At 51.8% G+C, this 23,776-nt stretch overlaps 1 protein-coding gene across 14 annotated transcripts in view; it reads left to right on the top strand.

Moving 5' to 3' along the window:
* Nucleotides 1-23,776, top strand: part of PLEKHA6 (pleckstrin homology domain containing A6) — a 140,752-nt gene that overhangs the window by 44,614 nt on the left and 72,362 nt on the right. Inside the window, exon 1 of one of the 14 annotated variants that reach the window (XM_047704477.1) lies at nt 20,886-21,141. The exons of the other annotated variants lie outside the window; for them this stretch is intronic. The gene's annotated coding sequence lies outside the window, so the exon portion shown is untranslated. Of the gene's footprint in view, nt 1-20,885; nt 21,142-23,776 lie in introns of those variants that run through there. 14 annotated transcript variants of the gene reach the window in all.

Raw genomic sequence — 23,776 nt, 5'->3', positions numbered from 1 at the left:
GCATCTGAAGATTGAGTGTGGCTCCTTCACTAGCTTGTGGCGGAGCCCTGAGAGGGTTGCTTTCTCTTCCGCAGTAATGGCCCTACCTCTGTCCCAGCACCTGGCTGTAATGTGTTCACTGCTACAGCGGGAAAGGGAGGAGGAGCGCGGGGCCCCTCCCATCATGTTCTCAAGCGGGGAGCCCCAGAGGCCAGAGCCAGGGTCCTGGCCAGCTCACAGGATTTTATTGCACTGTGCTTATGTTACCACGGTGGTAATTACAAAGGGTTGGATTTTTATTAAAAGCAAATAACCAGGGGTACCTGGGTGACTCAGTCGGTTAAGCATTCGACTCAATTTCAGCTCGGGTCATGATTTCAGGATTGTGAAATCAAGCCCTGCGTCGGGCTCCACGCACAGAGTGGAGCCTGCTTAAGATTCTCTCTCTCCCTCTGCCCCTCCCTCCTTGCCTCCCACCCCCTGCTTGTGGAAATGCTCTCTCTTGCTCTCTAAAAAAAAAACCAAAAAAACAAAAAAACCCAAAAAACCCCTTTGTGTCATTGAAAATTGCAAACATATACAGAAGTAGAGAGAATAATACCCAAACTTCAGTAATTCTGAAGTTGGTTCATGGCCCATCTCGTATTAAACATACTTCCAGTTCTTCCTACTTCTGATTATTTTGAAGCAAATCCTAGGTGGCTTATCATTTCAACTATGGAGACAGGGACTCTTAAAAATAAGTCTAATCCTCACATCTAAAGAGATTTAAGAACTTCTTAATGTAGTAAAATATACACTTAGTATTCATATTTCTCTGATTATTATATATATATTTTTCCAATTTTCTCTTTAACTTGGATCCAAATAAGTCCACATGTTGTGATTGGTTATTATAGATTTTTAAGCATTCTTAACCTATATTCTTTTTTCTTCCCTTCCCTCTTGCACTGTTTTCTTTTTTTTAAAAAAAGATTTTATTTATTTATTTTTTTTAAAAGATTTTATTTATTTATTTAAAAAAAAAGATTTTATTTATTTATTTATTTTATTTATTTATCCCTCCCGAGCAGAGAGCCTGATGCAGGGCCCGATGTGGGGCTCTATCCCAGGACCCTGGGATAATGACCTGAGCCGAAGGCAGAGGCTTAACCCACTGAGCCACCCAGGCACCCCCCCCACCCCCATTGCAGTGTTTTGCTGAAGAAACTGGGAGGTTTATCTTGTAGAATATTTCACATTCTGACTCTGGCTGATTGCACTGTCACCATGCCTGCCTTGTAATGTGTTCCACTGTCCCTATATATCCTGTATGCGTAATATTTAGGGCTGAATCAAATGCAGTTTCCTTTAACTGACTTCTTGGGGGGAGTGTACAAGAGCCCCTTGGTTGTGGGCGTACAACTCTCCAGAGACACACAATGTCTGGGTGTCTCTCCTTTTATGATGCTACCAGCCTTCATGATCGTTGCCTAGATCCATTCATTCATTACAGGCTAATTCCCTATTAAAGACTCTCTCTAATTAGATGTTGCTCTGTCCTCCCAAAATATGTGATCCCTTACTCTGGGAAGAGGCCTCCTTCTCTGAGAGGTGTTGCTGCAGAAGCTGAGACCACATGGCAACATGGTGGCTCGCTTTCCCCCATTCTGGCCTCTTTGAGGATCACCAAGACCAGCATCCCATAAATACCAGGTTGGGAGTCCCAAAAAGAGTCCTTTGCTCTATTCAGTCAAATTTCAATTGAATTTCAGGTCTTTGTGCTGATGGTGAGAGAAAAAGACAGCTCCAATTAGCTCTGAATGACATGTCAGCCATATTTAATCAGATTAATGGTCAGGCACAAATCTTCCCTATCTATCCCCTCTACCCACCTCTGGCTCATACTACTACCAGGGATCTAATAATAACTCTTTGTAGTTGTGTACTAGTTTATAGTATGTGTGTACGTGTGTGTTTAAGATTTTATTTATTTGAGAGAGAGAAAGAGCGCATGCGTACGAGTGGGGGCTGGGGAGGTGCAGAGGGAGAAGCAGACTCACAGTGTTTGATCCTAGGACCCTGGGACCAGGACCCTGGGATCATGAGCTGAGCCGAAGGCAGACAATTAACCAACTGAGCCATCCAGGGGCCCCTAGTTTATAGTTTGTAAAGCATACACACACACACACACACACACACACATGAGAGGGTAAGAGGGAAACTTTGGGGTCAGCTTCCTGAAGTGTGGATCTGTAGCTGCTTGGCCTTGGGCACGTTTGCTAACTTTTCTCTCATCCATGTCTCCACCTACTTTACAGGGTTCTTAGGTGTATTAAGTGAACTCCTGCAAACAAAGAGCTTCGCACAGGGCTGACACACAGTAGGTACTCAGGAATTGTTAGCTGTTGTTATCTAGAAGCACCTATTCACAGCGGTCCTGTCTGGAACCGTGAGGCTCTGCAGACACTCCGCAGGACAGAGCGGTGGCCGAGGAAACTCGACCGCGTATCATAGATGTGGGAGCGCGCGTGGCTTGCTTCAGGATCTATTCAGGAGGCTTTCTTGTTCGCCCCGCCCGTCATCTCCAGGTAGCCAGGGCTCCAGCCTGAATTTTAACAATGATGAGGTTGGATCCAGAGAAGTCAGGGAACTTGCAGTCAGAAACAGAGTCAGAAGACGGTGCCTAAATTGGGCAAGGAGAGCCGGCCAGCCACCCTGCTGTCTGATATCTGCTCTGTCCTTTCCCCAGCAATGGGAGCCGGCACGAGGGAGTGGGAAGACATGGGGCTTGGCTTACACTTGCTTTTGTAGTTTTCCCTTTTGGAAGCCTGGGCTGTGTCTTGCCCTTGAGGAGGGCCCCTGAGGCCTCAGGTCTAGAGAGCCAGGTGGACGGGCCTGCTCTCCGGGAGCTGGAGGTCCCCTGGGGCCTGGCACAGCTGCTCGCCCATCTGCCCATGCAGCTCAGAGATGGAAATCTGCAGTTAGACTATTAGAGCCAACAACCCGCCTGGGCAGAGGTAACCCCACTTACCTGGTGCCAGTCAACCACGGGGGCTCCTGGCGCTGAATTGATCTCCATGGGCCAGAGACTCCAGGCCAGGAAGGGCTCCAGAGGTGGGGCTCCAAGAGGGGAGGAGGGAGGAAGGGAGGCAGGGAAGGAAATGGGGAGGGAGACTGGGAGGCACCAAGCAGCTCATTTGCTCTCCATTAGCTCCTTATCACTGGCTTGTTCCTGTAACTCTCCACGTGCTGGGCAACATAGACAGCAAGGCACCATTTGTGGGCCTTGGAGAAATGCAGAAAGGAATACTGGGGAGGATAAATGGGGAGCAAGGCCTCAATCCCAGGTGGGAAGGCGCGGGAGGAGGGCTGGGCAAATAGTAAGCATTGGCACTAATTTCTCAGGCATCAAAAAAAACAGAAGACGGGGGCATAATGAACAAGATGAAATGCTGTATTTTTGTGTCACTGGCCTCCTGCCTGTTATATCCTTGAACTACTTCTTTTGCAGGGCGCTCAGCCTTGTGACTCAAGCATGTGAGCCCAGAGTGGCAGAGTTTCCATCCCAGGCAGAGGAGAAGAGGAGGGGAGAAACAGGGGAGGGGCAGAAGCCCAAGGGGCTGCTTTGCCCATAATTTCACTCAACAGAGGTGGCTTTACGGAGCTTGGATGGCTCCGGCCTAAGCACAGGGTCCCGGGGTTTGGACAGTGAGTGGAGTTCAAGGGTGCAAGGTCATGACCCATTTAGATCATATAGCCAGAATGGGGACAACGGGGGCAGGGGACACCGAGTGAGGTCAGATTGAACTTGCCCCCTGAGTCTTAGGGCCAAGCTCTGGGCCAGCATACAGAGGCCACTCATGAATTGTGAATGAATGAATGAACGAATGACCCAGTCAAGGGAAAAGTGGTTTGATTACATTTCTCCTTAGACCCTTTAAATTCTCTAGCTCAGTCCTTAGGGGTTGGACTTAGGGCTCGGACAGCAGAAGCTGTTTGTGAGAGATGTGTTGTAAGTTGAAGCAAAGCTTGATTGTCTATCCCACAGAGCACTGCTTTGTGAATTAACCAGGATGTTGGCTTCTCGTTTTTTCCTTTCATCTGCCCGTCTCTGCGTGTGCTCGCTGGGGTGGGGGTGCATGGGGACACGGAGCGGGGCAGCCACACACGGAGGCCCAGAGTGTGAGCTGGGGCCTGTCTGTGATCTCTGCTCCCTGTGCCCTCCCGTCCGTCCCTTGTTGGGTTCTGAGTCTGGGTCTCAGCCACCTCGGCCTCCTCCCCGGTGCTGCGCACATTTGCTGAACTAGGGACTGAGTTGGTGGAGGCGGGAGGGAGACACTGTCCATCCTGACTTCGAGTCCTGTCTCTTCTCCCTGAATGGGTCAGACTGGCTTGAATGGACAGAGGAGCTGAGTGTCCACGCCTGCCCCTGGTCTCCACGAACTCAGGGCCCCGGTGTGAGCCTGGGCTCTGTTTCAGCTGGCAGAAGGGGCATGGAATTGGAGCCTGCCCTCGGCTGCGGAGAAAGTCGGCTACAGCGGGACTGGACACGTCACGTGTTCAGCAGTCTACCCCACAAAGCAGCTTAGGAGAAAATTAAGTGGATTCAAGCCAGGGGAAGTTCAGCTCCGTGCGCTGGGCTGGTGAGGGAGGGGGCTGGGCAGGGCGAGGAATGGGGGCACTGCCCCTTTTTCTGCTCAGTCCTGTCTATAAGTTAATCGCAGCTCAGCTATGTTTGGCACTGGAAATGGCCCTTGTTGGTTCTCCCCATGCCCATCATTTGACCCCTTGTTCCCCCCCAGCCGCTGAGATTTTTGTAGGACTAAGAGATTTTTGTAGGGACAGCCAGGAAGCAGAATTTTGCCCTATGGCCTCCTCCTGGGTTTGCTCACAGGCTCCTCCAAGAAATCACCAAGAAGGACCTTTCTCAGCATTCCGGGTCCCAAGCAGCTTTAGTCCATCTCTAGCAGTATTTTGTCCTCTAGCTAGGAAGGCAAACGTGTCCAGATCTTCTGGAGGAAGCAAGGCCCAGCAAGTATGCCTACAGTAGCATACATGCCAAGGGCTCACCAGGGTGGGCATCTGGGCCCTCAGCCCCCCAGCCAACCCTGAGACCTGAGCTCTCAATATTTCTGAGCATGAGAATTTCATGTGGGGCCCATGGCTTAGTTCTTGTGTGAGTGCTTTTATAAGGGATCGATGTGTCTCCATTTTAATTCTGAAAGTCCTGTATTTGAGACCCTCCCCTCAGTGCTGGGCAAACCGGGACAGTCAGCCACACTCTGCTAGGGGATCCTCTCTCCACCAGCCCTCTAAAACTGGTTCCCACTTCTCTGTTGTGAGTTAAATCACGGGGAACATCTCTTCCCACCGTACGGCTTCTGTGCGCTGACCCCAGAGGTGGGGCTGACCGTTGAGCAGAGATAGGACCTCCCCAACATGCACAAGGCTTGACTTCCTTATCTCTCAGCAGCCCCGAGACAATCCAGATAGTTGTCCCCCTCTCCCCTGCCTGCAGTTGGGAGCAGCTGAAAGCCAGCCAGCCCTTGCAGGTCAGACCCTGCCTTTCCACATCTCCTGTCTTCTAGGTAAGTCTGAGCAACATCTAGTCTCTGGTCTCCTTTACCCTCCCACATGCCCTGTGCCAGAGGACAAGGACATGTGCAGGTGACACAATGCCCTTTTTATAATAAATGAAGAAGCTGAAGTCGAGTATGGGAAGTCTAGTAAGCTGTTGGGCCAAGGTCACACAGAAGCACCAAGGCCAGAGCCAGCCTCCAGAACGGCACCTTCCAGACAAAGCTTCTGGCTTCTGTGACTTTGGGGAGAGTCTCTCCTGCTCGAAACTGCTTCTTCGGTGTCTTGTCCCTCCCAGTTCAGACTTTTGTCGGAGATACCTGGCCTCAGAGGTGATCATTCTCTTTCTTTGGCCCTTGGCCCCTGTCTAGGCGGTGGTGACACTTTCCTGTCTAAGTGTCAGACCCCAAAATTCGCCCAAGCTGGAGCAGCCCAGCCCCCTCCTTCCCATCCCATCTCATAAAGGCGTTATTCAGGGAGGCCCCTCTCTTTATTCTATTTATAAATCTTTTCAGCATGTTTTTGTGCCAGTGACAAACATCGGTCTACCCTCCTTAACCCTGCCCTCTCCTTCTGCTTCGGTTGAGATGCTAGAAGTTTCCTTCCGTCCTCGGCCCTTCACAATCCATGGCCCTGGGGCCTACCAGGCCCATCTGGCCATCAGGTCAGAGAGGGGAGCTGCTCTTTGGGGGATAGGCCGGCGGGTAGTGGCAGGACTCTGGTGTGCAGGACATGGGACAGGACGCGTGAGGTCCCGCTCCCCTCTTGACAGCGGGGGTGACTCATGCGGACTCACGCAGAACCCCGGGGCCCAGGGCAGGAGTGTGACTGCAGTCATCACTCAGCACCCGTTGGAACACTCACTCGGTATGTGGGTAATGAGAAGGGAGTGGTTGCCGGGGATGGCGGGAGCCCTTGGCCGCCACAGTGGAGAGCACGGCCCCACAGTCCAGGGCCCAGGCTCCTTCCCAGTGCCGCCACTGCCGGGTATTTAACCTCATGTTGGTTCCTCCATGAAAGGGAGAGGATGACAGCCATCTCCGAAGGTGATGCTAGCAAGATCTGGCAGGCAACACTCTGGTGCTCTGATGCTCTGCTGTATAAGCCCACTGGCTTCCCCAGGCACGGTGGGAAGCTGGCCTGGCTCACTAGCATTCTGGGAACCTGCTGTTGCAACAGAGAGGGAAGGAAATAGAGAACTTCCAAAAGGCAGCCTAGGCCGTGAGGACAAAAGTCACACAGTTTAGGGCCTTGAAGCTGATAAACCATCATTTCCTCCTTTTAAAAAAGAAGTCTAGGCACACACAGGTGCTCATGTGTTAGTGCATTTCAATTGGGCAGCGTGGGATGGGGGGGGGGGCGAGGTCCCGCCTGAACTCTGCCACCTGCTCTGGGACCTTGATCAAGTTTCTCAGTCTTTCTGGGCATCACTTTTCTCATCTCCCAAGGCCTTTGTCAGAGAGTTAATTTGAGGGTTAAGGAAAATCCTGTGTTGGAAGCACTGGCGATGGCTTCTATGATGTGTTCGGGATGCGGTCGTGGTTTCTGCTTTTGCTCTCTCTTTCCCAATATCCCTTCGTCCTCCGCTATGGGAAAGGAGGCGGAGCGTGCCCTGAAGGGCCCCAGGGGCAGCTCCTGGCACCTGCTTTCCCCGACTCCACAGGATGGGCCGTGAGCGCCTGCACTGTCCTGAGCTCGGAGGACACCAGGCTGTGGACGGGCTTCCTCTTCTCTGTATCCTGCCTCCTAACAGTGCCCAGCACAGAGCAATTTACTGGATGCTTGTTGGGTGAATGATGGTTTTGACATGGTCCTTTTTTTTTGAGAGAGAGAAAAAGCATGAGTGGGGAGATTACAGAGGCAAAGGGAGAGAGTCCTAAGCAGGCCCCATGCCAGGTGAGGAGCCCAACATGGGGTTCCCTCCCACGACCCCGAGATCAGGACCAGAGCCAAACCAAGGGTCAGACGCTCAGCTGACTGAGCCATCCGGACTCCCCTCCTTTAGAATTCAGTCTGGCAGGGGAGGTAGGCTTGTGCACAAAGAATTAAGAAAAAGCAGCTCTGATGCACAGCGAGCTTTGCATCAGATGAAGGAAGCTTCTGGGAGGAAGGGGGCAGTTTTGGGCCAAAGCTTGAGGTCAGCATGAGGGGGTGAAAGGGATGCAGCTCCAGCAGAAGGAACAGCCCACCCAGACCCTGAGATGCATGGGACAGCACTGAAAAGGGAAACACAGCAGCATGGAGAGGGATGGGAGCATAGAGAGCACTCCCAGAGTCTCAGGGCGAGGCCGGAAGGGAGACTGGCCTGCGAAGGGCCTTGACAGCTCGACCAGGGAGCACGGATTTCACCGTTCAAGGGTGCAGGCAGGGAGGGGGCACAGTTGCTTTCCTCTCTTCTCCTGCCTCCATCCTTACAGCCCTGTGCAGATGTTACCTGAGGCTCAGAGAGGCTTGTGGCCTGCCTGAGGGTGCACAGCGGATTTGCTGTAGGGTCAGAAAGGGAGCTCAGGGCCCTTGGCTCCCACTAAGTGGCGCTTTATGTGACGGACTGTCTTGTTGGTGTTGCTCGACTCCTGCTGTCCTTGAGGACACTCCCAAGGGTGACCTCTGGCTCACACTGTCCCCGAGTCTAGCTTTCAACCACAGCCTTTTCCATTCAGAGAGCCCAGTGTGATTGAACTCGGACCCCCCCCCCCCGCCCCCACCCATATCTTTGGCACAAAGGAGAAGCCACAAGATCCCTTGGAATAGCTTCCTGCTACATTTCCAGGTGCCTGGCTGCCCAGCACGGGGCAGGCTTGGCTCACGGACTTGTTTTTCAAAAGAGATGGGGCAGCATTTGCGGACTGTAATGGCATTATTCTGGATGTTTTGGAGAAGGCCAAGAACCACCTCCTCTCTCCTGATCCTCCCCTCACCTCTTCTAGAGATCCAGTTCCAAGGGTTTACTGCCAGGGCCAGCGTGCCTTGCATGTAGTAGGTCTCCATAAGCACGCGTCGGGGGTGTGACGGATGTATGAGTGATGGACCATGTAGGAAGAGGTAGGGAACCCGGCACTTTCTAAAAAAGGAGATGCATTGGGGGCCTCACAGGGGTTCAGTCTGTACAGAAAGTCCCCCTGTCTCCTCACTCCAGTGAAATTCCGAAGAGAAGCCGACCTGTTAAGTTATGGTTTCCAGTGGTTTCTCTGCATCATGTAGAGACCAAGGCTGCTGCTCAGAAGCCCCTTCTCCTAGAAGCCACTCCTCCCTCCTGCTTCCCAGCCCCTTTGGGAGACAGAGCTTGTGTTTGTGCTGAATCCCAGTGGAGAAATATGGCTCCTTCCTCAGCCTCCCCCTGACACGAGCTCCTATGTGTTTGGGGCTCCCCTAAACACCTCTAGTGTTGGGGGTCCAGTAGGGAGTTCTCCCCAGGTCATGTCCCCCATTCTCCTAAATCCATCTCATCATCAGGACAGGAAGGAGCCTCCATTTAACAGGTGTGAACAGCAAGGCAGGAGGGGGCAGTGGTGCAGGGCAGAAGAGAAGAAGGAAACCGGCAAGTGGTTCTCACTTTTTGGAGGTGGGCAAAGAGGGAAAGAAGTAGTGATGGACAGTCGTGTCTGGAGTCGGGGGAAACTGTCTGGCCTCCTTGGCAGGTGAAAGGCTGCCCTTTGGGGCGCCTGGGTGGCTCAGTGGGTTAAGCCTCCGCCTTCAGCTCAGGTCATGATCTCAGGGTCCTGGGATCGAGCCCCGCATTGGGCTCTCTGCTCAGCAGGGAGCCTGCTTCCTCCTCTCTCTCTCTCTCTGCCTACTTATGATCTCTCTCTATCAAATAAATAAGAATCTTAAAAAAAAAAAAACCACACTTGGGAAAAAAAAAACGAAAGGCTGCCCTTTACAGGTGCTCCTTATCTGGGTCCTGGGCAGGATCGGGGGCAGTGCGTTTCCAGCATCCCAGTTAGACCAGCAGAGGCCCACGTGCCGTGGTCCACTTACACCAGCTTGACATGCGCGTGATCTCCTGGTACTTGCTCACCCTCCTCCCTCGCCCCTGCCCACCTTCCTGCTCCTTCCTCTGCTCCCCGGCCTCCCTCCCTCCCCTTCCATTTCTTCTCCTCTGCCTCTCCCTCTCTATCTATCCCAGTTGCCCTCCCTTGCTCCCGCCCAGTCTTCCCCCAAACATTTATTGAGGAATCACCGTATGCCAGATACCAGGAACGCAAAGATGAATAAGATACGGTCACCGCCCCTAAAGAACTCTCTGGGGGAGACACTCAGTGGTGTGGAGGTTGGGCTTGGAAATACCTGTGGGAGAGTTGAGGGAAGGCCCCGGGGAGGGAGGAGCCACTGCTGTCAGGGTGGGGGAGGGAGGATATATGGGGGAGTGGAAGTTTCCCTGGCTCTGGAAGGAGCCCCGCCTCCCTGGGACCTACCCTCACTTGAATTCACAAAGTCTATGACCAGGAGTAAGCCCCCCAGCCTCTCCGGGCCTCAGTTTCTCCATGTTTGCTGGTTGTGTTTCATCATCAGGGTTTGAGGTTCTCCACAGAGCGAAAAGATCCAAACTGAAGTCCCAGATGTTGCCTGGGATGAGGAGGTGTTCGCCAGCTCTCCTTGAAGAGGACAGTAGACAGGGACGCTGGGATTTCAAAGGGAATGGTCTGGAGAGCTGATGGGGTAGAGGAACCTGCTCTTTCTCATGCTCAAGCTCTGGGTTTTCCAGAGCCAGGTGAAGACCAGTGGGCAGCCCCGCGGGAAAGGGGCTCAGTCCCCAATCACAGCCCGTGTTGTCTTCTTTCTCTTCCTTCTCCCTGTCGGAAGGAGCAGCTGGGTTTGATGAAACCCAGAGGTGGTTCCAGAGGTAAACAGAGTGCCTTGTGCAGGGGAGGCGGGGGAGGGAAGCTCATTTGCTTTCATCCCAGCAAAATAGCAGCCCACTGGGAGAACCAGGCCCACTAGGCCCTTTGAGACAGAGGTGACCTAACTTCCCGGCTCCCCAGCTCTGGAAACCTTCCCAGTCTTCATGGGGTACGCACTCACATGGTGAGCACTGGCAAGGCTGGGCTTCTCAGGGCTGGAAGACAGGACAGTGGTGCCCCTCCTGATGTCCCAGGGCGGTGTGGAGAAGGTAAAATGAGATGTAATCAGAAAGACCCTAGAGCTTCTAGAATAAAAGGTGCGGGAGAGCTTACTATCTCTAGGCAAGTTCACCACTGTTGAGATTACTCAAGTACGTAGCCCATCATATGGCCTTGTGGACCCCATTATACTTCCAACTCTCATGGTAGAACTCTCTGGACTCTATGGTGGGAGCCGGGAAGCGCTATAGCCTCGATTCAAGCCCTTGGAAAATTAAACAGCTCGCTTTTGAGGCGACAGCCACCCCTCTCATAGCAGCAGCATCTTCTCAGAACCTTCCTAGGCTCGGCTTTTCTCTCCTTGGCAAGAAGGTGGCATCAAAGTGAGGCAGACAGGGTAGTATAATGGTTAGAAATCCAGATTTGGGAGGTGCAGTTCAAATCCTGGCTCTAGGCTTCCTAGCTGTGTGGCAACCTAACCTCTCTGTGCTTCTGTTCCCTGTCTTGTAAACGGGAATCATTCTACTCTACGTAGGGCTGTGTGTGGATGAAATGATGGGAAGCACTTAGCACCATGCTCTCAGTACCCTCGTGCCGCCTTTGCCTCTCTCCCTAAAGCGAGGTGTGCAAACACCTGTGAAGGCTCTTGACACTCAGGAATTTGCCTCTAAGTGAATATTGTCCTAGGACAGACTCTTCTTAGCTCCTCCCAGAGCAGTGGCTTTTGGGTTTTTTTTCCCTCCACACTAAAGAAAGGTGTTTACCGTGTAAACAAGGAAACACACACGTGCATGCACGCACACACCCCTTTATACGTGTGTATAAGTAAATATATGAAATTACACTTTTCTATACAGCACTTATGCCAAGTGCTTTTCCAAGTGTTTTATATATGTTAACTAACACAATGCACACAATAGCCTTATGAGATGGGCACTGCTACTGTACCCATTTTAAAGATGAAGAAACCTGGGTGGCTCAGTTGGTTAAGCAGCTGCCTTTGGCTCAGGTCATGATCCCAGGATCCTGGGATCGAGTCCCACATCAGGCTCCTTGCTCGTCAGGGAACCTGCTTCTCCCTCTGCCTCTGCCTGCCATTCTGTCTGCCTGTGCTCACTCTTGCTCTCTGACAAATAAATAAATAAAATCTTAAAAAAAAAAAAAAAGATGAAGAAACCGAAGTGTAGCAAGACGTAGTGGCTGAGTCAAGAGTCTAACACTGTGTGTGTGTGTGTGTGTGTTGTGGCTTTTGATATTTTTACAGAGTGCCGTGTGTTCTGGTATTTTCTATTCTGTTCCACTAAAATTTCAAAATGCCAGTCTTGATTACTAAATTGTAATTCAAAAGTTACAATGTGGGGGCACCTGGGGGGCTCAGTTGGTTGAGCGTCCGACTCTTGGTTTTCAGCTCAGGCCGTGATCCCAGGGTCGTGAGATCAAGCCCTGGCAGCGTCTGGGCTCTGTACTAAGTGCGGAGTCTGCTTGAGATTCTCTCCCTCTGTCCCTCCCCCACCCTGTGTGTGTACTTGCTCGCTCTCTCTCTCTCTCACTCTCAAAAAAAAAAAAAAAAAATTCCAGTGTGAAAGTCACTATCTTTTGGAATGTACTCCAAAAGCAAGGAGGGTAATGAGGGCGACACTCCTGACTGACTTGGGGTGGCCTCTTTCCAGAAACAGATGCGGCTCTAGCTGGGACGGTGGGACAGCTCCTCGTGGTTCCCAGATGGGGACTCTGAAGATGGTGTGCTCAGACCCCAGGAGATGGCTGCCGCTGGGGTCAGGTGTTCGCTCCTGGGGCCCTGGCTGTGGGGATTTTGCTCCAACTCAAACCGGGGAAGAGCATTCCCAGCTGGAGCCTCTGCCTGGAGCCCAGAACGTGGGGCTCATTGCTGAGCGCCTGAAACACTTGGGAGGCTCTTAAGGAGCCATTTGGTGTTCTATCAACATCCTCTATGTTTCGCCTTTACGTTTGACTTTTGAGATATTTTTATATGTACTGAGTGATTTTACCCTCACAAGGGCTGAATTAGTAAACTGAGGTTCCGTTCCGTCCCACGAGTGAAGGAAGAGAGGCACGGATACTCAGGGATTCGGCCAAGAGCAGACTAGAGCGCAGGTCCTCTGGCCTCCACAGTTCTGGTGATTTCAGCTGCAGATGACACCGTCCCTGTCAACTGCGGAGATGCTTAAGGAAGTGAGCGCAAAGAGGCTCTTCACCTACTGGCTCCATCATTTGGTTCCTCCTTCTTCAGCTCCAGTTCCAGGGGTGGGAGGTGGTCGGTAGAGTCATTCCTCCCCGCCAGCCCCCCATCCCCGGTCCTGTCCTATCCGGATGCAGCAGCCAGAGGGGTGAGGAATGCACTCTGGCTTATGCCTGTCCTGCCCCCTGGTCTTTTTATTGGAGTAAATCTAACATCTGTATTGACTTCCCTAGGGGAGATGGATTTAAATTCCAGCCAACCAGATAGAGGTTAACCCAAACACTGGAGGCTGGAAAAGGTGGAAACCAGGGGGAAACTTGTGACCTTTTGGAAGGGACCCCCGTCTCTGCAGAATGGGTCCGCTAAGGTGTTGCCCCTGGGAAGCAGGAGGAGGGGTAAGGTCAGTTCAGGAGGCCCTGCCCGCTCGGAGGTATACTGAGGGAGGCTTGCTTGCACATGTTCCGCACTGGCACTGGGGACAGGGGACCTCTGGGGAGGTTGGGCACCCCTGGGCCAGCCCATTGAGATCATTTCCCCTAGGTCCCTATTCTGAGCAACCCACAGCTGTCCTTCGGGCAGTTGTCTCCCCAAGCCTTACTGGGGTGTCTTGTGGGCCAGGGAGGCTCTAACACCCACTCTCACATCCTGCGGCAGGAAAGCCAGGCTCTCACCCAGCCAGGGCCTCTCCTCCGCACATCAGCGCTGGTGGTGCTTTTAATAGTCTTAAAAATTAGGAAAATGTGTTTCAGAGCCATAGCTGCTCCCAAGGGATCCTGCCTTCTTCCCACTGGGAGTGAGCCTTCAGATCATTTTATCTATTGATCGGTGAGAAAATGTGAACCGAGCAGGAGCCCCTGTGTGCATGGCGGGACTCCACAGACTGGGCCCTAGTACACTTCCAGCTTCAGTTTGCGATGAGGGACGAAGGAGGCCCTAAATAGAGAGCAGGTCCAATAGTGTCCGTGGTAAAAGATGGGTGTCTATTCCTTTCCTATTCCTGGGGTGTTTAACGGGGCTTTCTGGAAGAGGTGGCCTTTGAGCTCAGCCTTACGGCTGTGTCCACCTGCCTTTCCCAGGAGGTTTACATTCCATGGGCGTCTAGGATGGAATGGGGGACTGGGTTTTGTAGGGGAGTTCCTTGGATTGTCAGATAATCAGTTTGGCTGAGCTTAACCTTAAAGGTTGGCTCGCTGTGGTGGCTGGAGAGGGGTAGGACCTCCTGGTGAGAGAGAGGCTGCTGCTGCACCTCTCCGCTGCACACCGAGGTGCCTAAAGCCTTTGGGGAAATATCGAGAAGCTGTGGCCTGATTAGAAAATTGACCTATGGGACAGTGGAATGTGCCATGTAAAAGATGAAAGGGCATGTGCTCTAGGGGCCGTTGGGTGCCAAGGAGTTGGGCCTTCCTGCGGCCAGGAGGGGATGGACAGCCCCTGGGAGTTTCTGAGCAGGAACACAGCGTGATGGAGATGGGCGTGAAGCCTTACTCTGCAGAGGGCTGCATTTCTTTCTTTTTTTTTTTTTTTTAAGATTTTATTTATTTATTTGACAGAGAGAGATCACAAGTAGACAGAGAGGCAGGCAGAGAGAGAGGGGGAAGCAGGCTCCCTGCTGAGCAGAAAGCCCAATGTGGGACTCGATCCCAGGACCCTGAGATCATGACCTGAGCCAAAGGCAGCGGCTTAACCCACTGAGCCACCCAGGAGCCCCAGAGGGCTGCATTTCTAAAGCACAAGGCAGAGTCCTAAAGTTTCTCTTACTGCTTGTTCCAAGTGCTTCTTGGTGGCTAACCTGAATCTTTCCTGCTGTAATCAAAGCCCAAGTTGTCTTATCGGAGTTGGAAAAAAGCTGAACAGGGTCCAGCAACTGGAAAGAAAAGCTATTTTCCCATTTTGGGCAGAGAGAACCCACCTATCTTCGTGGAACAGGAGTATGCACCTGGGTTTTGGGCCAAGCTGGCCGAGCCCTGGGCACAGGAGCCACTGAGCCCTGCATTGATACAGGGGTGTGGGTTGGGGGGAATTGGAGCCCCCAGGGGACTAGAAGCCCTGGATCTGTCCTGAGTGCCCCCACGCCCCCTGGCACTGGCACACACACCGTCCCACAGTACTACGTGTTCAGCCTCCTCGTCTCCGTTGTGAGGGTAAACAAGATGGGGCTGATAAAGGTCTCTGCGCTGGGTGACAAGGGCCTCGGAGAAGAGAGACAAGATATGATTCAGGGAGGGCACAGGAGAAGAGATTGGGGGGCCCTACTGTTTCTGGCTCCAGCTTGCCCGTCTGACCCCTGAGAGGGGGATCTGCCAGGATCAAGGCAGGCAGCGGTGTCTGTTCCCCTCCAGTCCCCTGCTTTGACCGTACCCCAGCTTGGGGGGAGCGGGCATGAGTTCGAGTCTATCTTGTCCTCCCAGGATCCTCCTCTGCTGTTGCCCTCATCCCGTTTCCTGCACCTGCCATCCGCAGCAGTCTCAGAGGGAATCCCGGAGATTCCAGTCTCTAAAGAAGAAAGCTCTTCTTGCCCACAGAAGCTCTTCCCCCCCCCGGGCTCCCAGGGCAAGTGGAACATTCCATTTAAAGGGTGAAACAGGAACAGGTGAGCAGACAGTGCAGAAAAGAGAGAGGACTCAGAGACACGGGGTTGGGGGGAGGAGTGCAGAGCCACCCACGCTGCCCACCTCCACCCCTGCCACCTTCCTACCAACCTGCTCAAGGGCTCCTTGCTTCCTGTGCCCTGACCCCAAAATGCCAGCACGGCAGCACATAGCTCTGCGACACCTTAAAGCGCCAGGTAGGCAGACATCCTCTCAGAACTCCCTGTCCCCTCCCATCTGGGGACCCTTACTTTCCCAACTACCTGGGGCTACTGTGTCCCATGATTCTGGGGGCACCGTTGACACCATGCTCTATGTGAATGGTCCCCTCCACCCCTGGGGGTATGCTGAGTCTGGGCCATTGGTGCCAGCAGATAAGTAGGAGGGCAGAATCAGACACTTTTCTGTGTTCCAGGCAAACAATAGGGACCTTTCCAGGAAGCTCGGGGGAGGGAGTTGACTGTAAGAGGATCCCTGGGTGGATGCTCTGTGGGGTGGCTCCAACAGGTTTCTGTATTTGCTGCTGATTGCTTAATTAGACACCTACATAGTGCTCTCTGCTAATGACCACGTCGCCCAGGGAGATGGTAGATAAAAGGGTGGGTAGCCTGAGAGTGCCGGGTGCAGGCCTCAAGGACAGCTACCTGAGAATGGGGGCAGGAGAGGCAGTGCATCATGGGGTTTCCTTGGGCCAGTCCAGACTAAAGACTAATCAAAAAGAGTGAGTGTCTTCTCTGCCGGGATGGAGAAAAGAAGCAGTGGGCTTGGAGCCCGTTTCTGTCTCCAACATGCACATCCTGTGTGAGCTTTCAACGCTTGGCTGTGGTTTTGGCCTCTTGAGAAACGGGGAGGGTCATCTCCTGTGTCTAGGTAGTCACCGAGGCCAGATGAGCCCAGGCTTGTGTGCATCTCCGGAGGTAGGCGCTGGGAGGTGGAGAGCGACCAGGTGTGTTTCCAGGCCCCTGCAGGGTAGGTTGGAAAGAGGACCAGGTAGGGTGCAGAAGGGCATCACTGAGCCCTGGGAACTCCAGCCAGACAATCAGGAGCCCCTCGGGGGTTTGAAGCAGAGCTTCGATAATGGGCTGACAGCCTGGCTGCAAACATTTTGGAGCTGCTCAGAGGGTGTGGGAGACGCAAAGCACGCAGGTGATTCTCTGCTGAGGTCTGGAGGAGTGGATGGATCCAAGTGTTTATGGTTCCTCGGTGCCTGGCCCCAGCACTCCGCAGCCCATCCTCCCAGAATCGGGGCTATTGGGCTGGGGGTCCTAGTGACTACTGGGCGAGCCAGACAAATATTTGCCAAAAGCAGGCTGCTTGGGGAAGGTGCCAGGACCCAGGTCAATGTTGTGTTTGTGCCACCCAAACAATGCCATGCTTCATGGGCTCCCGAATGTCACAGCCCTGTTGGGAGGCCTGGAACCACGCCCCTGTGAGGCCTGGCTGATGGGAAGCACAGGGCTGTGCACCATGGGGGAGCCGGGAGGATGGCACTCTGCTCCTGGGAGGCCTGGGGGGGTAGCGGGCATCCTGACTTTGGGCTGACTTTGGCCTCATTCCTGCCATCCCAGGAAGGCCTGAATGCCTCTTGAGGATGGATCCAGAAGGGGCTGCAGGACTGTTGTATGAGGGGATCTCCCCTCTGCTTTTGATGGAAATACTCATTTCTGCCCATTTCAGAGGCAGCGTGGGGTTGGCAAAGATGACCAACTCTCATGGGAACTTTGGACCTTAGGGGAAAGATTGTGACTTTTGAAGTTGGGCAGGCCTAGATTTGAAGTCTGCCTTTAGAACCTACTAGCTGGGGGTGCCTGGGTGGCTCAGTGGGTTAAAGCCTCTGCCTTCAGCTAGGGTCATGATCCCGGGATCCTGGGATGGAGCCCCGCATCGGGCTCTCTGCTCAGCAGGGAGCCTGCTTCCTCCTCTCTCTCTGTCTGCCTCTCTGCCTACTTTGTGATCTCTGTCTGTCAAATAAATAAATAAAATCTTAAAAAAACACACACACAAAAAAAAACAAACCTACTAGCTGTGTGACTTTGGGCAAGCTAGCTAACCGCTCTACTGCTCCTTCCCAGGAGCACAAAATGGGACATTAGGGCCCTCATTGCCATGGGTGATTGTGAAGTTTCCTCCTGGAAGAAAATAAAACCAGTCCTTTTGCTGCATAACCTGAATGCTTTTATGTTGAAATGCAGGAAAAGAAACTATATTCAGTTTCACTCAATAAACATTTTTGAGCAAAGGTATTTTTCAATTTCAAAGAGTCAGTGATTTTGTGTCTTTAAGAACCCTTTGGACATCTTGGAAGGAAGAAGTATTTGAAAACTCTATTATATTTGGCCGTTATCATTAGTTTTCGGTTACCCCCTCAGAAAGTCTTTATCTGTTTAGTTCCAGACCTGGAAACAATGGGCGGAGGCAGAAAGTGTGCTTGACCACACTCTGCAGCAGTGGAAAAGGCGGCCCTCAGAAGCAGTGAGCGTCTCATCCCTGTGCAAGTTCAAGTGGCAGGTTCGTCTTTCCTAGGTGCTGGAGAGAGCTCTTCCTGCTTTGGATGGAAGGGCAGATTGCTTAGTACAGAGGTCCCCGCTAAACATGGGAGCCTCTGATTCTGAGATCACCCGAATTCCCCAGCTGAGGATCCAGGTTTCCCTCCTGTATTAGGTGAAAGCATGAGTGATTGGGATTAGGGGAAAAGCCCCCACATGGGGCTTCTTGACTTCCTTCTCCAGAGCAGAGCCCCTTTTATTTGGACAAGATTGACTCTAACAGCTCTCCTGGCCCCTAACTGTTCTTCACTATGATCAAAGGCTTTGTGCCTGGGTGCCTTCTTGCCCTGCAACGTGTCTGAGAACCAGCTTCTATTCTGGGTGGATCTTTCCCCTTTGTTCCATACCATCTCTGGGAGGATGGGGGATGAACCGTCAAGCAACTATTTATGGCATTCCCGTTAGGTGCAAGGCACGTGTGAGAGTGGAGAGGGAAGGCAAGGAATGAATAGTCCTCGTCCTGCAAAGGCTTCAGTCTCTCTTCTGGAAACAAGTTTGACCCAAGCTGGAAGTCAGTTGAGGGTAGAAGGCTGTAGGACAGGACAGTGGAGTGCTAGAGAGCAATAGTAGGCATGCTTGGGAGAGGAATAGAAGGCTGGTTGTGGGCTGAGGCACTGGGATAAACTGGGCTTAGTGGATTTTGGGCACCGATTACTATCAGGTGGTGGACTTGGGTGGGAGAGAGAAAAAGTCGACATGGAGGTTACAAGCCTGTTTGACTGGGAAGGTTCATGCTGACATTGATAGAAGTAAGAGAACTTGGATGGTGAGCCCATTAATAATGGACCGTGTTTGACCTGCGTAGGTTGCAGTAGTCAAATGGTACCAAATAGTTTCTGATGAAAGGTTTCCCTCCTGCTCCGTCGTGGATCTGCTCCCAGCTCCCTCCTCAGAGGTGACCACTGTTATCCGCTTCCTGAGATGCTCTAAGCCGGTTTAAGCTAAGATCCACAGACCAAGTCCCACCCACCACCTCATTTGTTATGACCCAAGAGCCAAAAGTGGGGTTTTATTTGAAATAGTTGGAAAAAAATAAGATTTTTGATTCATTAAACTGATATGAAGTTCAAGTTTTAGTATCCACAAGTGGAGTCTTGTTTACGGCCACACTCATTCATTTGTGCTTATTTGTTTAGGCTAATTCATTGATACTCATTTGTTTATGCTAATTGATTCATGTTCATTTGTTTATGGCTGACTTTTCTACGCATTGTCTGCGGCTGCTTTTGTACGACAAAGGCAGAATTAAGTATTTGCAACGGAAACTCTATGGCCCATGAAATATTTACCGGCCCTGTAAATATTTACTTTCTAACCCTTTACATAAAAAGTTTGCTGACCCCAGCTCTGTAGAAACATACAGATGGTTACAGATTATTTCTTAACCCAAATGGTAGCATATTAAGTTAATCACTCTGCCCCTCGCTATCCTCATTTACTGTATCTTGGTGGCTGTTCCACATTAATCCTATAATATGATTATTCTATGCCCTAGCTAGGGCATGGGAAATCTTAATTTGATTTTAGACATGCTGAGTTTAAGGCAAAGACTCATTACTCTCAAAGAAAATGCTCAGTAGGTGGTTGGGCTCCAGAGGACTGAGGCTTGGAGCGTGGAGGTGGAGATGGGAGAAGCACCTGCGGGGAAGTCTTCCGTGCAAATCTGTGATGTCCGTGCAAATCTGTGACACAGCCTCTAGCTCAAAGATTTCCCTTTACAGAAGCAAAGCGTTGCATTCTGAGCACGGTACCGTCAGCTCTGGATGTTAACAGTCAGATGAACATAAAGACCATGAGAAGCATTAAACCAGCACCTGAAGGAACAGTAAATACTACAGGCAATTTAGGGTTACCTTCTCCAGGGAGAGGGAAGCTGGTGACAGGTGGTGTGTGGCAGTGAGTGGAGTGGGAGGGCAGTGGATCTTTCTTGGGGCCTCCCCCCAGTCCACCCTGTTATACCTGTCACTTTATTTATTTATTTATTTATTTTTTTTTTTAAAGATTTTTATTTATTTATTTGACAGAGATCACAAGTAGGCAGAGAAGCAGGCAGAGAGAGAGGAGGAAGCAGGCTCCCTGCTGAGCAGAGAGCCCGATGCGGGGCTTGATCCTAGGACCCTGGGATCATGACCCGAGCCGAAGGCAGAGGCCTTAACCCACTGAGCCACCCAGGCGCCCCCTGTCACCTTATTTAAATTGTTACTCTCTCAGGTGGCGTATTTTGTCTCATTTCACAACCCAGGAAATTGAGACCCAGAGACGGTAAATGATTTTTCTTTCAATCAGTGCTTCAAGTGAATATCTATTTGTATTAAAATGGGATTCCGTCTAATTTTTTTTTTTTCCATCTGACTTTTAAGTCACCCAAGAAGCCGAATCAGGCGGGAGTCACTCCCCAGCTTTGACAAGCCATTTCTTCTTCCGGGCCTCAGCTCCTTCATCTGCAAAATGGGGCTGTTGTCCCCATGTTTTCCCTTCTCACTCTCACGTGGCTTAATCCTCTTGTGGGTGAATTGTAAGGTAAAGGGCTGGTTTTGGTAAGAGCCAGATGCGGAAAGTCAGAAGAGGAGTAGAGAGGAAGGTGAGTTTAGCAATCAGTATATGCCGGATTGGTTATCCGGAATCTGATGTTAGGAAAGTATTCCTTGATGTGGAGGAGTCTAGAAATCTCTGCTCCTAGACTGAGAACTTGCCCATTGCCCCTCTGTCTTGGCCCTGTGGGCCACTTGGGGCGGGGAGAGAGGTGGACAGCGCCTGACAGGGCCCTTCCTGTGTCTGCCAGGCTCTGCTTGGCTCCGCTCGGGGTTTCTAGAGGAGCCGCAGCTAGAGGGCTGTCTGATGTTACCAAGTTGCCGGCTGGGAGGGAGGGGAGGAAGGGCGGGTGAGCCACCAGACCCCAGGAACCGGGGGTGTGAGTGTGTTTATATAGGACTCAGCCAACCTGCAGTTTCAGATTTCAGACCCCCGCTTTATCAGGAGACTTTCCCCTGGTTTTCAGTCCATGCTGGAGCCGGGAGAGAGCTGACACCAGAGCCTTCCTGGAAGGCTAGGGAAATTCTGGATTCTCCGGCTCTCTCCCTGACTCCTTCCTTCTCATGGGAGCTGTATCGGTCACCCTTGGCAATTTTCTCTGATCTGGAGTGTTGTTTCCTTCCTTCCCAATCAGCTGTCTGCGTCTTCCAGTTGGTTCCTGACTTCTAGCATGGAAGGTAAAATCTGGGGTCCGGGGGCCCTACGCTAGGAGGAACTGGGGCTACCCAGGCTTCCAGTGCAGAGGACGGCTGCGAGGGGGGCAGGACGCACATGTTGGGCAAAGAAGAGTGGTTTGCAATGAGTGAGACAGAGAGAAGGAAGGAGGGAGGCAGGAGGGAAGGGGGGAGAGAGAAAGAATGTGTGTGTGTGTGTGTGTGTGTGTATTGGAGGGCCCTTCTGTTATATTTGGAAAGCAAATTTTCTTTTCCTTCTTCTTTCATTTAGTTCTTTTCTCTACTAACAAATAAGAATGTCCCATGAATGTCCATCTTCCTTGGGAGTCTCCCATCAAAACGTTAGGAAAAACCTTCTGACTTCCAGAATGTGACTATTTCCTCACTCGGAGGGAGGGGCTCACAGAGGATGCTTAGGGACATGGGTCTGTCCGGGAGATAGGCGTCTAGAGGGCTAATGCCCCCAGAGCCCGCCTTGGGTTTTACAGGTGCTTGGAAGCTAACTGTAAGCGCCGTAGCTGTCTGTGTGGCGGGAAGGTGTCACCGGTGGGAGGAATTAGCCTGAATCAGGCTAAAGAGCTCAAAGCTGTCAGAGACAAGTGCCAGGAGCCTTTTCTTCTCAGGGTCTCAGAATTGGGCAGGATGCTAGCCAATGCCTGGGGCAGGGCGGGTGGGTGAGAGGGCACAGGCGGGGGGCGGGGGCTTGGCATTTCTCCCGGAAGTGGACATTTGGGTGGGGAGGGGATTGGTGGGAGGCGGGTAAGGCTGGCTGCATGGGTCTGCCTCCCCAGGATTTGCATGGTGTATCTCAGTGGCCAGGAGCAGAAAGCAGAGGCCTACCTCCCACGGGGGCCTGGGGAGTGGGCAGCCTGCCCTGGCTGCTGAGACCTCTTTGCACAGTCATGTCCATGGGCAGCACACGCTGTGAGGGAGGATCCGGCAGGGATGGCGGGCGGGCCAGACCCATGAGCCTGGCGAGAGCCCGGAGGTAGCTTTTGAAAAGCAGATTTAGGGTGATGAGATAAGCATTGGAAGTGGAGTGTGGCAGAGTGAGCTGGAGGCAGAACATGGAGCAGGTGGGAAGGAATAAAGAGAGGGGACTGGGGAGTCCTAAGCTCTGGTACCTTCCAGAGCTGCAGGCAACCGAGGAACCTCAACCCTCAATACAGATATGACCTCTGGCAGGTGAGAGAACCAGGGTTTGTCTACTGACTTCTGAATGAGACAGACGGAGCAGAAGTGATGCGGGCAGGACAAAGGACTGTAAAGACACATTCTCAGCAAGGAAATGGCCTAGTGCAGTTGAATCTGGGATGCAATCACACAGTTGTTTATTAGGCAATATAATGAATGGGTTGTACAGTATGATTATTTTTGAAACTATGAGCATTTAAAAATTATTTTTATTTACATCACCATGTACTTCCAAAGAGAATTGCAGTGTCTTTGTATATTTGACAGATGGTGTGATGTGCAATATTGGCCAACAGATAGCAATAACCCTTCCTTTTATTCAGCTGTGCAGAGCTCCCCGGCGCAGAGCATGCTTTCGCAGACACTCTCCCTTTCTGGCTCTGAGTTCAGAAGATGTTTACCAATCGCTTTCCCCTTCCGGGCATGGTGTTAGATACTGAGGTCCAGATGTGGACAAGATCTGGTTCTGGGGGCACCTGGGTGGCCCAGCTGGTTAAGCACCCAACTTTGATCTTTGGCTCAGTTTGAAATCTCATGGGTGGTGAGAATGAGTCCTGCATCAGGCTCTGCACTCGCCTGGAGTTTGTTTGAAGACTCTCTCTCTCACTGCCCCCCGCACTTGTGCAAGAATGCACACTCTCTCTCTCTCTCTTTTTAAAAAGAGTTTATTTATTTATTTGACAGACAGAGATCACAAGTAGGCAGAGAGGCAGGCAGAAAGAGAGGGGGAAGCAGGCTCCCTGCTGAGCAGAGAGCCCGATGTGGGGCTCGATCCCAGGACTCTTTGAGACCATGATCTGAGCCGAAGGCAGAGGCTTTAACCCACTGAGCCACCCAGGTGCCCCCACACTCTCTCTCTTAAAAAAAACAAACAACAACAACAACAACAAAAAACTAGTTCTGTCTTCAAGGGTCTCACAGTCTAACTGCAGTCCCATAAGGAAGACGGAATATCATTCCTACAATATATGCCCCTCAACCACTCACTCACCAGAGGCTGCCTTTATCTCTTGGGTAATTCTTGACTCCGTGGGGCAGATTGCCTTCTTCCCTCTTCTCCCCGGCTTATCTCAACAGGAGAGGGGACTGAACAGTCCAGGGGCTCCCCAAAACTTGGGACGCTCCACATGGAAGTCAATGTTCCCTGAACACTGGGTTTAGGAACATGGCAACTAACGTCTGTTCAGGTCTTTGTAGCTGAGAGCGTGTTCCCATAGCATGTTTGTTGATTCCCCCCATCTCTCTCCCACCTTTGCCCAGCTCAGGTCTCCTGGGAAGGTGCGATCTCTAAACCTTAGGGTCTTCCTCTTAATTTCCAGCCTTCAGCTAAAAGGGGCATAGAGAGGTCATCTGGCCCAATGATGATCAGTTTTGGGTCAGTGACAAGAGTTTTCACCAGTCTGAGGTGAAATGAGAGAAATAGAGAAAACATACTGATTACCCT

Source organism: Lutra lutra, chromosome 15 (genome assembly GCF_902655055.1).
Source record: "Lutra lutra chromosome 15, mLutLut1.2, whole genome shotgun sequence".
In the NCBI taxonomy this organism is placed as follows: Eukaryota; Metazoa; Chordata; class Mammalia; order Carnivora; family Mustelidae; genus Lutra; species Lutra lutra.
Note: the sequence above shows the minus strand (reverse complement) of the source record. Positions and strands in the feature narration are given on the sequence as shown.